Below are 13,051 nucleotides of genomic sequence, written 5' to 3' on the forward strand. Positions count from 1 at the left end.
CAGGTCCTTGGCTGATGTGACCAGCCTCTCCTTGCCACCCAACCCCAGATGCCCACACAAAGGACCTGTCCACTGATCCAGGAGGTGATGGAGGGGTGCACAGGTTTTCCTGGGGCCAGTTACTTGGTTTCCTTCATTGTAAAATGGACAAATAGCACACCGAATTCTCATATAGACGTCTACAACGCCACAGCCCCAAGAATATCACAAAGTCCTGTCTGTAAGTATTCCAAGAAGAAAAAAGTGTCCTATGGTTAGAGGTTTGGGGAGTCCAGGGGTAAACAAAGTTCCATTGCTTCCTTCATGCAGAACTTAACAGAGCCTTCAAAATTGCTAATGCGGACTGGTCCTGTATGAATGGGTATAAAGTATGCAGCCTTTTCCAAAACTCTTTTTCTACTAAGTATGTCCCCAGATGGCTGTTCCATGGAACACACCAGGGCCAGCAGTGATTGCAGACATAAGGCATAACGAGGCTGTAATAAGGCATTTAAAGGGGACTGGTTAGGGAGCTATAAGAAAATTCATGGAAGGTGTGGAGCTTGATATATGTCCTAAAGGATAAAGGCAGGGCAAAGACAGGGAGGGGGCATCCCCTGTAGAAGAGACTGCCCAAACAGCACCCTGGGGGTGGGAGAGCCCTGGGCAGGCTGGGTCCAACTGTTTGCCCTAACTGTTATCTGGAGAGGAGGAGGAAAGTTTGGAAATGTGGAGTGGGGAGGGTCTTGGGTTTTCTTTTTTAAAGTCCTTCAGTAAATAATGGCTTGCTCACATGAGTGGCTACCACATGCAGCACAGTATGAGGTGCAATTCTGACTATGCTCCTATGAAGCAGGTTCTAGTACATCTATTACTTTAGAGCCAAGGACAAGTTAATTGGCTAACCCAGTTCATGTAGCTACTGAGTGGTGGACAGGGATCTGAAGCCCCCAGTATCTCATAGAACCCATGCCCTTACCACTGTGTTTCGCCACCCTAAAGCTGCAAGGGGCAGGGTAGAACCCAGTGCCAGCAATACCACCAAGGTGTGGAGAACAGCTGACTATTCCTTTTTTTTTTAAATTTATTTATTCATTCAGAGAGAGAGAGAGAGAGAGAGGCGGGCTCCATGCAGGGAGCCGGATGTGGGACTCGATCCTGGGTCTCCAGGATCACGCCCCAGGCTGCAGGCGGTGCTAAACCGCTGAGCCACCAGGGCTGCCCCAGCCGACTATTCCTTGCCCTAGGGAGCCTTGTCCCATGCCTTGGGTTCTGACTTATATCCCATTGGCTAGTGCTCCCTAAATATGTACACAGGTCACTAGTTCTAAATATTCAAAGGAAGTCTTTCCAACCATCCTTCTGGCAGTGGGCAAGAAGGTGCCAGAATACCACTTGGCACCAAGAGAGATACATGTGACCGAACCCATCCACGTCCTCAACAAGATTTATGTTTCCCGAACACGTGGCTGGTGCTTGATTTTTGGGGCCTGTGGAGCCATCCTGAGGGGGAGCAGACCTCTTAACGGAGGGAGGCATCATCGTCATCAAATATTTTGATAATCATCTCCATCACAGTAAAGAAGGCACCAGGCCACTTCCTGCCCTTGCGCGGGACGGGAAGCGAAATTGTTTGCCTTGATTCAATTAGGTAATTAACTAGACAATGCAGAGAGAAATTCCAGCACAGATATAAATACTTGAAATCCCTGCTCTAGTTAGTGAGGATGTCAACAACAGGAACCATGGCAGGAGGGGAGAGGCGAGGGCGGAGAAGGTGTGTCTTGAGCTAAAAACAACAGTGGGCAGTTTATAATGACAGGCGCCTGCCCCGGGCCAGCTCTGTGATAAGCACTTTACAAGCCTCACTTATGCCTCAAAACAACTGAATGACGCAGGTGTCACTATTACCTTCATTTGACAGATCAGGAGACTGAGGTGCAGGCAGCAAAGTAGAAGTGACAAACTCAGGTCTGATTTCAAACCCACATCTTTTTTTTTTTTTTTTAGGATTTTATTTATTTATTCTGAGAGACAGAGAGAGAGAGGCAGAGACACAGGCAGGGGGAGAAACAGGCTCCATGCAGGGACTCGATCCCAGGACCCCAGGATCACGCCCTGAGCCAAAGGCAGACACTCAACCCAAGTGCCCAAGACGTCCTGAGCCCAAGTGCCCCTCAAACCCATATATTTAGCCATAGCCCTCTACTCCCTCTCCAAAGGCCCAACATCTGGTCTCAGCGAGGAAACTGAGGCAGGACTGGACCCCACGCACCCACCCCGTTCCCTCCTCCCCAAGTGTCTTGACTGCCCGGCCCAGAGCCTCCCAGCTAACCTGGCTGGAGGGCTGCCACCGAGAAGAAGGAGGCTTGGAGAAGTGATTTTGTAGTCCTGTTTGCAGAAACCTAGACAGCTGCCCTCCTGGGGCCGGCTCCAGCCTCACTTCCTCCAGGAAGTCTCCTTGATTTCTCACCATTCCCACATACCAGCCTGTGGGCTTTCCAAAGACTGGGCATGCTTTCTCTCTAGGATCGGACCCCAGAGGCTCTTGAGAGGGAAGGAGAAGCACAACCTCACGCTGGTTTGAGTCCCCTCCACCTTCACCAGACAGGTCTATTCCAACAAACACTTACCCCAGGGGTTTCAACGGCAGAAACAAGCTCTAGTGGAATGTGAATGCCGTGCAAAAGATAAACTTCAACCACCTCAAAGAAATCTTTTCCTCTATTATCCCGTCTCTATTTACCACTGCAGCTCACTTAAAAACCCATATTCGAAAACCTTTTTGTTAGGGCAATTTAAGTCGCTGTGTATCTTTATAAGAGAAATAAATAAGCAATTCATATAGTCTCTCTTTTTAAAAGATTTTATTTACTTATTCATGAGATACAGAGAGAGGCAGAGACAGGCAGAGGGAGAAGCAGGCTCCCTGCAGGGAACCCGATGCGGAACTCGATCCCAGGATCCTGGGATCACAACCTGAGCTGAAGGCAGATGCTCAACCACTGAGCTACCTGGGCATCCCTCGTATAGTCTTCCACACCCTGAACTGCCTTTACCAAAGGCAGTAAGTTCTGGAAAGGAACGCTGGCCAGAGTATCCCAAGACCAATGTGAAGGTGACAGAGAAGGCCCTCAGTAATAGCAGCGCAAATAATGGCGAGCGATAACTCACTCACAATGTGCAGACACTGGACTGGGCTCTCAGCTCCATGCCTAATTTTAACCTAATGACAACCCTAAGAGACAGGTATTGTTATTCCCAATTTACAGATGGAAATACTGAGGATCTGAGAAGTGAGTAGTTACACAGCTGGGAGGCGAGCCAGCCAGAACTCCAGTTTCATGGGCCCCAGCTCACTTCTCACCCTTCGCCTCTCTGCAAGACCAGGCCTTTCTGGGGTGGGAACAAGCTGCTTGACTCTACCCCCACCTCCCATCCCAAGCCCAGGACTCAGTAGCCAACAACCCTGTTCCAAATCTGAATCAATCAACACCTTGTTGGTCATTCCACTCAAAGGGAAATGGCCGTAGCAACTACCCTGCCTTAAAGGCACTTTCTGGGGATAGAGAGAATGGAATTTTTTTTTTAAGATTTTATTTATTTATTCATGAGAAACACAAAGAGAGGGAGAGAAGCAGAGACACAGTCAGAGGGAGAAGCAGGCTCCATGCAAGGAGTCCGATGTGGGATTCGAACCCGGGACTCCAGGATCACACCCTGGGCCAAAGGCAGGCACTAAACCGCTGCGCCACTCAGGGATCCCAGGAGAATGGAATTAATAGCAACCTCAAAAAACCCAAGAGCTATAGGGAATGGAAAGAAACAGGCCCAGGACAGGCTGTCTATGAGAGCATGGCTCGTGCACCCTTCCTTCATAGAGCCTGGATACAGCCGTACCTGCTCACCTCTGCTCTCTCTGATTGCTCAAGGCCAGCGTTAGAGGGAGAACATGGGGGATGATGCCAAACTAAAAGAGTCCTCCTCATTCACCCCTTTTTTGCTCCTCACCATCTTAATCACATCTAATTTCTTTCACTGGAGCTAGAGGGCAGAGAGGCAAGGCGCCTGACACCTCGAGCTGCGGGTGGAGAAGACTTTCATTCAAACTCTAGGTCTGACCCTTCCCTGCTAGGTGACCTTAAGCAAGTCACTTCCCCCACTCTGGGCCTCAGTTTCCTCATCTGCAAAACAGAAATGATAGCAGGACCTCATGGGACTGCTGTGAGAACCAGATTCACTAATACTGGAAAGTCCTGAGCCCAGTGTCTGGCCCAGAGTAGTACTCAGAAAGTGTGGGCTGCCAGGAATTATTATTACACCCCAAACAGGTCCTGCACCTTGCACAGAGCCAGTGTGAGGCAGAGCAAACACTAACACCAGGTTCTCGCTCCTGGCTCAAGCTCTTTCTCGACACAGAGCCACACAGGATTGTGAGATGGCCCAGCCCAGGGTTTCCCATGGCCCAGTGGCCTCTCCATGTCTGCAATTCAGGGGCTCAGCACAAAGTCCCAACCAACAGGTTTGTTTTTCTACACACACACACACACACACACACACACACACTCATACAAAATCGACAAGTAGCTCAGAGTAAAAGTTCCCAAACCTTAGCATCATCCTCCATCCAGAGGTGAGCAGTGATCTCATCCTTGTGACTAAGCCAACACTGACGCCAAGAGCCCTCTCTGGGAACCCTTGGGCTTGGCACTGCTGGCTCCAACCCCAGAAGGAGCCAAGGCTGCGAAACTGGGATTTGCACAGAGCTGGGAATCCCTGCTCTTGGAGCTGAGAACCAGAGTGGCTTTGAAAAGTTGGGTGGTATTACAGCCAAAGACCAGGAGGGGACAGGCAGGAGGTCTGGGTTGCACTCACAGCTTTACCATGAACTGCCCATGGGGTTTTGTTTTATTTTTAAGATTTTATTTATTTATTCATGAGAGACACAGAAAGAGAGGTGGAGACACAGGCAGAGGGAGAAGCAGGCTCCCTGTGGAGCCTGATGTGGGACTCAATCCCAGGACCTCAGGATCACACACTGAGCCAAAGGCAGATGCTCCATCACTGAGCCACCCAGACGTCCCTGCCCATGAGGTTTTATTTTATTTTTTTAAGATTTATTTATTTATTTTTGATAGACAGAGAGAGAGGCAGAGACACAGGAGGAGGGAGAAGCAGGCTCCATGCCGGGAGCCCGACGTGGGACTCGATCCCGGGACCCCAGGATCGCGCCCTGGGCCAAAGGCAGGTGCTAAACCGCTGAGCCACCCAGGGATCCCCACCCATGAGGTTTTAATAAGTAAACCCAGGCCTCTGTCTGCCCAACCCTAAAATGAGTGGATTATAGGTTTCCAGTGGTCTGTCCAGCTCAGCTCTGGTTTCACTCCTTTCTTGTCCACCAGGGGCTGCCGGCCTAGCTGGGGAAGGAGTAAAGAGCCAATAAAGGACAGGTTAGAGGACAGTGGGCAGGACAATATGTGAAAGGAGAAGCCAGTGCTGCTGGAGTGGATGGTACAGGCCACCAGGAGAAACAGGGCCTGACTGGGGGAGAGGGTGGTGGAGTACGGCAAGGGGGAATCCTAACGGAGGGTTGGGGTGGGGAGGAAGAGAAAACCAATACTCGTGGTCTGCAGGTTTGTCCGGGCCGAGAAGCACAGTGCCAGGAGCACCAGAGCAACCTGGAAAAGATCCCAGTGAGAGGAGGCCAGGAGAGGAGGAGAGCTTTCCCCCAGAACGTCAGCCACTGCCTCCTCCTTTTTTTTTTTTTTTTTTTTTTGCCTCCTCCTTCTCACTTAATTCCTACCACCATGGTGAAGACAATCAGGAGAACCTAGATTAAAACTAGGAAAAAAGCCAAAAAACCCAGATACAGACTTTGCTCTGGAGCTGGCCCCTCCCAGAACCCAGAGGCAGCAAGAAATGAGATCCTCCCTCTTCCAGGGCGCAAGGTTCCAGGAGAGGTGGGGAGGGACACGGTGCCTTCCCAGGGCTTCTGTGAAATCCGCTCTACCACACACCATAATATGCCACCTGCAGCAAAGCCAGGAGGGCACAGCATTGCACTGTGCTGTTGATGAAGCAGGTGACTGCTGAGTTCTGGAAGCCTCAAAGGCTCCACTTTGCCTGCGGCTGCCTGTCCAGACTCATTATGGCATTCAAGGTGTTCCATTTGGCATCCCAAGGAGACTTTTTCACTCCTATCACTGTGTCTCTTTCCCCTACACCCCTGCTCCAGCCTCATCTACCCTCCAGTTCCATATCTCCATCGTGAGCCTTTGTCCTGTGGGGTCTTGATCTGCCCTCAGTCTTCCTGCTGCCCTTGCTGTTTCGCCTAATAATCTGCCCCTCAGTAAACCATAAGAGACTCTTAACTCTGGGAAACAAACTAAGGGTCGCTGGAGGGCAGGGGGGTGGAAGGAAAGGGTTACTGGGTCATGGGCACTAAGGAAGGCAAGGGATGGAGTGAGCCCTGTGTGGTCTATGCAACTGATGAATCCCTAAACTCTACCCCTGAAACTAATAATACAGTATAGGTTAATTAATTGAATTTATTATTTTTTTTAAGATTTTATTTATTTGTTCATGAGAGACACAGAGAGAGAGGCAGAGATATAGGCAGAGGGAGAGGCAGGCTCTACGTAGGAAGCCCAACGTGGGACTCGATTCTGGGAATCTGGGATCATGCCCTGAGCAAAAGACAGACGCTCAACGGCTGACTGCCCAGGTGCTCCAATTAATTGCATTTAAATTAAATCATCATCATCATTTGTCCCTGTTGCTTTGACCAGGTAGGACCATACCTCTTGTGGTCTGTTGACTCTTAGACTTTAATCAGGCTCCTCAGGAGACTAAAGAACATAAAACAGTCCGAAGTTCCAACACCAAATTTCAGGTACAGGCTCAAGCACAGAACTGGGACCCTACCACCACGTGCCCACTGACAAGGTCACGGCGTGACCTCTGCCTGTGTCCATGGCTGCTGAGCCCTGCCAGGAAGATCGTGGAGGCAAAGGGCTCTGTACAGCCTTAAGTGTGACACGAACTCCAGGGATTAGGATGTCTATTTTTAACTCCCCATATCCTGACTGAAAAACAAATCCCTCACACACCCTGCAGATCCCTATCAGGGGGGCAGGCAGAGTTCGGGGAATCGCCTCCTCCAGGAAGCAAAGCCAGTCCTGATGGCTTTCCCTCTGCTGGGAAAGGCCGGCAGCGCCCTGCTCCAGCTGGGGCCGGCTTCTATTATGTCTGGCAGGATCCTCACCGCCCTTGTCACACAGCCATTTCCTGGTGGACGCGCTTGTCACATATTCTCCAGCCACTGACAGGGTCACCAACAATGCAGAGGGGGGTTATTCATTCATTTACTTATCCACACACACACCCATTCCCTCCTGTGCCTCTGAGGAGCTGGAACTGGCACTAGCATCACCCAGAAGGTCAGCCTTGAGGCACCTGTGCTGGGAAGCTCAGTCTAGGGGCAGAAGCAGGGCTGGAGGCTGGGAAACCAATAAAGTAGACACGAGTAGGCTGTTTAGTAAGAAAGGTACTGTGGGAGGCCACAGGACTTCAAAGCCCCTGCCAGCATCCAACGAGCAAGGGGCTTGGCAGCCTCCAAACCTAAAACCAGACCATTACCAATCTAGCTCCTCTCCCCTCCCAAAGGCACCCCTGGCATCCCTCGGACCTCCCTCCAAGATGGGTCTTTAAAAGCTTATCTGCCACTGCGACTTACAGGAGGATGGAAGCTTCCTATTTTGGGACAGAGAACTCCTATCCAATCACTGGTCCATCTGTGTGGGTACTGATCATGTTCATGAGGACGTTGCTCATTCTCCCCGGTCCCACCTCGACCACTTGCCGCTGCCTAAGCTCGCCATCATCAAATGATACCAGCAGAGAGAGAAAATGACCCCAACACACAAGTTTCAAAGAAAAAAAGCCTCATTCCCAATGGGGAGCCTTTAATGTGGGCAGCTTTCTCCTGGCTGGGCAACCCTTGGTGACCTCAGGGCCAGTTTCCCTGAAAGTTCAAACCGCAAATAACCATACAGCCCTAGGAAAGTCATGTGACCCCTTGGTGCCTCTGGGGCCACGTCTGTGAGCCCCCCAGTACCGTACCAGTGACCCTACAGATCCTCAGTAAGTATTTTACACACTCTCTGGAGAATTCTAAGCAATCAGGGAAATCTTGACAATGCTCCTTCAAGACCTGAAGTCCAGCCTGCAGGCTGGGGGTGGTGGGGTGGGAATAATGTGCCCTTTCCAGACCTTCCTCCAGGCTTCTCTCTTTGATGCCACAATGCAGTAGAGACTCGTTAAAAAAGCAGATCAAGAACAATCCAGAGGAGGCAGGGAAGTCTCTCTACAAACCAAATGCCCTCTCTCTGTCTGTCCCTCAGCTGCAGGCAGCTGGGTGCAGTGCACACTGAGAGGACCCAGACTCTCTGAGCTGGCAAGCAAGGGGCCGGCAAAATGCTCTGAGCCAGGGACAGAGAAACCAAGTTTGGTGACAAGCCAGTCCATGAGCATTCACTAGACCCAGGAAGGCCCTTGCGGGACCCCAGTTGTTCTGTGGGCACTGGATGAGTAAGGCCCAAGCCCTGCCCTTGAGAAGCTCAGAGTCGGTCTTGGAAGACAGGCAAGCTGACGACAAAGTACAAAACTGAGGCGGTTGATAGGAGCTACAAGCCAGGAGTGCATGGGGGCACAGCTTACCCTCAGTGGAGTGATGAGACCGATTGGAGGTGACATTTGTGCAAGACCCAGAGGGGTAGAAGAATGTGTGCAATGAAGCAGTGGCTGCACGAGATGGATATTTAGGAGTCACAGGAGAGACCAGGAAATGGGTGGCCTGAACAGCAAAGGGAGAACAGGCAGGGAGGAGAGCTGTCGCAGGCATGCAGCGTGGGTTTGATCCTGCAGGAGGGTCAGGGAAGGGAGGGAGGCAGGTACATTGAGGACAGGATGCTGGTGGAGGCTCTGGCTAAGGAGACTCCACTTTAGGAAGCCAGGCTGCCAGGGGCTCATCCTGGGCATGGAGAACTGGCAACTGGACCCGGCTGCTCTGGTCCATGGAGAGCCTATCGCCACGCTGGCACAGACCCCAGCAGGGAAAGGCCAGCCTCAAGGAATGCTGGGGATGCCCAGGGGAGAGACATGTGGTGACTCAAGGGAGGCAAAAGACTGCCACACACCCTCCTTGCCTCTGGGCCAAGGCTGTGAAGGGCTTAGCGAGGATGGAGCTGGGCAGGTCTCAGAGCCCCACTCTCCCCTCGTCTCCCTCTCAGAGGCCCAGCCATCATCACCCTCCTGCAGTATTCAGAGTGCAGATTACCTTTTAATTCCAGAGATGAGCACCCTGACCCTGCCTGTGGCTCCTTCCTGCTGCCTGCACCTTCTGCCCTCAGCTCCCTGAGCCCCCTGGACACTGAGCCCACAAACCCTTGCTGAGTGGTCTCACAACAAGCCAGTGTTGCCCTCCAACCCAACCCAAAAACTCACCTGTGCCCTAAGCCCATCAGGGAACCCTCCTCCCCAGAAAGGCAGAAAAAGAAGCATAACTTGTGAATGTTAACTTTGGAAGGAACCTCAGCAAGCTAATTGAACAGCTCCCACATTCACAGACGAGGAAACTAAAATTTTGAGAGATGACTAGCCCTGCCCAGGATCACACAGACCACTGGCAGCCCAGCCGGAATCCAGATCTTCAAGCTGCCAGGAGGGCTCCGGCACTGAAGCCGGGACCAGGTGGGATACAGTGCAAAAGAGGCCTGTGCTCGTTGTCAAGGGGTCTGAGTTCAAGTTCTGACTCTACCACATTCCCCACGCACACAGACTTTAGAGCTTTGGACATGTTGTTGCAGCTTCCCAGACTCCAGCGACCTTTTCCATAAAATGGGTGTTTAATAATTCTGTGCGTGCAGCAGGATCAAACAGAATCAAGGGTGTGTGCAGCAGAGTAGGGAGTCAGGACCAGGATACTGCTGAGGTCTGTGCAGATGACTGCTTCACCTTCACCCTTCCCAGAAGCCAGTGCAGCCCAGCCAGCCCTAAATCAGACAGCTCCCCCAGAGCTGCCCAGGGGCCAGTGGAGCAGCCCTCCAGGGGAAGGGGTGGATTGCTGCTGGATTTACAACATTTACACATGCGGCAGACCCGCCCCTCTCCCCCTGCCAGAGGTTCCCCAGCACCTCCTGACAGAGGTCATCATGGGGCCATGCAGGAGGAAGGGGTCGGGGAGTGTGGTCCTGCCCATTCCACCCCAGCTGAGAAATCTGAGCACAACATACTCATCCAAGATGCACTAATCCTTCTAGAAAGCAGAGATCGCAGGCCTTTAGGGGAGGGAGATGAGGGGAGCAGGGCCTCCTGGGAGCCATAGGCTGGCTGCCATGCTCATCCACTTGTGGCAAGAGAGGCCTTAGTCTGCCAAGGGCCTCCCTATCCTGCCTAACATCCACCCAGGAGACTTCCATGGACAGTAGTCACCCCACCAGTGGGTATAGCATCCTGTCCACTTTACATCTGGGAGAAAGCACCAGAAAGGAAAACTGACTACCTGCAGAGAGTGGAGCCAAGGCTTAAACCTAGATCACTTGGAATCCATATGCCACACTCTCTTCTGAAGCCACAGTCCCCAGGCTGTGATGTGTGTGAGGATGGCCTGGGGAGTTCTTAAAAGTGCAGATTCCTAGGTCTGGAGTGGAGGTGAAAAATCTGCATTTTAATAGGTGCCCCAGGTGGCTGTGAGAAGGCACTGCCAGCCCACACACCACAAGCCCAGGTGAACACACATGTACACATGCTCATGGCACACATGACAGGACAGGACAAAATGACAGCACAGGACAAAAATGACAATTAGAAGCACAGGCTTTAAAGGCAGATGCCAGGTTTGAGATGCAGCTCAGGTCCTTATGGGCTGTACGACCTTGGGTAAATCTCGCGACCTCTCTAACCCTAAATGAGGGTCAAAAAAGAATCAGCCTTGAGGTCCTAACGTCTTAAGGATGCAAGGAACTACTATGTATAAAGCTCTCAGCACAGGACCTAGCACATCATAAACACTCAAAAAATGGTGCTACCACCGTTGCCAAACTCAGTTCAGTATGTTGAATGCCTAAGGGGAGGAACAGAACACCAGGTACCAGGGGACCACAGTGCATAACTGAGCCAGTAAGAGATGCCTGCCTGAAGGGTTGTACCAGAACCAGTGGGTAGAAGTAACAGGAACACAGATTTCTACCCCAAACAGAAAGAGTTTTTGTATCAGACCGGAGTTGCCCAATCATGAAGCCAGGTGCCTAGTTAGCTGTTGCTAGAGGATCCCAGCTAAAAAGATTTGATGTTGGAGATGCCACATCAGGGAAGGAAGAAGAGAAGGGGTGGCATAGCACTTTTGAAGGTGATATTGAGTTAGGTTATCCAGGTCAGTGTCTCTCCCTGGTTATAATGCTGGCTAATTTGTCATTTGTACTGTCCTGATATTTACAACCTTCACCTCCACAAATCCAAAAGGGATGGGGAGAGGCCAGTGGTAGACAGAAAGGCTTGTGTCTTCTGAGCATTTCATGGTAAGGAAGGGAATGGATGGGGCTGTCTTAAATCTGAGCCCTACAAACACACTGAAATTGTATGCCTTGAAGGATATGTGCATCTGTGCACTTTCCTCGAAAGGGCTAGTTAAGAGGGGCTGGTTCATATCAACCTTTGAGTGAAGGGGAAACCGAGGCACGAGGTGGGGCTGGGTCACTCAGGCTGCAAGAGGGCCCAAGCTCTAGGATACAGCCTGGAGCCCAAGACTGTTGTCCTATGAGCCAGGTGCTTTTGGCGCATTACCTTCAAAAGCCTCACTACATCGACCTGGGGTAAGACTTTGAGCTCAGAGAGGTTAAACACACTTCCCAAGAACACAAAGCTAGTGAGTGGCGGAGCTGGGGTTTACACCCAAGTTCTCTGGGCCTCAGAGCTGGTGTTTGCTTTGGTTTTCATTCTTGGCTGTACTGTCTTAGGTCAAGAAAACACAGAAAGATGTTTGGCTTTGACACTGGGGAAAAAATGTTAAAGATGATGATCCTCATAGGTGACAGGCTACCTACTCATCTACTCTCAATTAAAATTAAATTAAAATTAAAATTAATTTCTCCCCTAAATAGCAGAATAGAATGGGGGCTCAGTTTCCCTATGACTCAAGTCAGACAGCTTAAAAGAATGCAGCATTTGGAAATCAGAAAACGCAATCATTCCCACCAGGCTGGGAACTGGAACCTAGATGGCTTCCCTCTCTATTCCTACCCTGCTTAGCTGACCGGTGAGGGCAGCCCAGAAAACCAAAACCAGACCTCTCTTCAGTGACCCCGCCCCCTCAACACTGAGGAGTGGTTACCAGTTGAACAAAACAACATTTCAAACTTGGGTGCCCCAGGGTGCCTGGCTCTGGATTGAGAGGAGTGGCTGTTCAACTACCAATCCCAGGGTGAGCGGAAGAGGGTCCTCAATCTGGGAAGACCACTGGAAGCGTGGGGTTGGGAAGCTGGAGAAATCCCCCACCCTAATCCCTGTGGGCTGCAAGCGCCAGCTCGGGTGCCTTCCTCGTGAGACCCCGCGCGGTTCTCCCCCAAGGACCCAACGATCTAGGCAGGGCACAGTGGGCAGTTTAAAGGAATGCACCTCGGAAAGATCTCTTTGAAGCGCAGGGGGGCTGTAGGGTGGAAGAGAGAAGTAAAGCAAACTCCTCAGTCTGGTACCCTGACACCTCTCGGCAGGCCCTCAGATTCTTTCGAACCTCAGGTCCCTCTGGGACCCCCGCAAGCCCGGGGACCCCCTCCTGCCGGCTGGGGGCCCAGGCTCTTACCTCTAAGCGCCAGCCCGGCCACCGGGCGCTGCCATCGCAAAGGCGCGGGAGCCCGAGCTGCACCGACCCAGAGTCACGGGGTGGCGGGGTCGCTGGGTGCCGGGGCCGCAGCAAAGTTTCCGCAGCGCCAGCCAGGCGGAGCGGGCCCAGCCGGCGGCGGGCGGGGCAGAGAGCGCTCCCGCCCGCTCCGCGCCTCCCCGGTGCGACGCTGCTCTG

General features: G+C 51.9%; 1 protein-coding gene across 3 annotated transcripts in view; it reads right to left on the bottom strand.

Moving 5' to 3' along the window:
- The window catches only part of DAB2IP (DAB2 interacting protein), a 192,609-nt gene that overhangs the window by 157,488 nt on the left and 22,070 nt on the right, over positions 1-13,051 (bottom strand). Inside the window, exon 1 of one of the 3 annotated variants that reach the window (XM_055316018.1) lies at positions 12,836-13,043. The exons of the other annotated variants lie outside the window; for them this stretch is intronic. The gene's annotated coding sequence lies outside the window, so the exon portion shown is untranslated. Of the gene's footprint in view, positions 1-12,835; positions 13,044-13,051 lie in introns of those variants that run through there. 3 annotated transcript variants of the gene reach the window in all.

The sequence above is a fragment of the Nyctereutes procyonoides genome, unplaced genomic scaffold (genome assembly GCF_905146905.1).
Source record: "Nyctereutes procyonoides isolate TBG_1078 unplaced genomic scaffold, NYPRO_anot_genome, whole genome shotgun sequence".
Classification (NCBI taxonomy): Eukaryota; Metazoa; Chordata; class Mammalia; order Carnivora; family Canidae; genus Nyctereutes; species Nyctereutes procyonoides.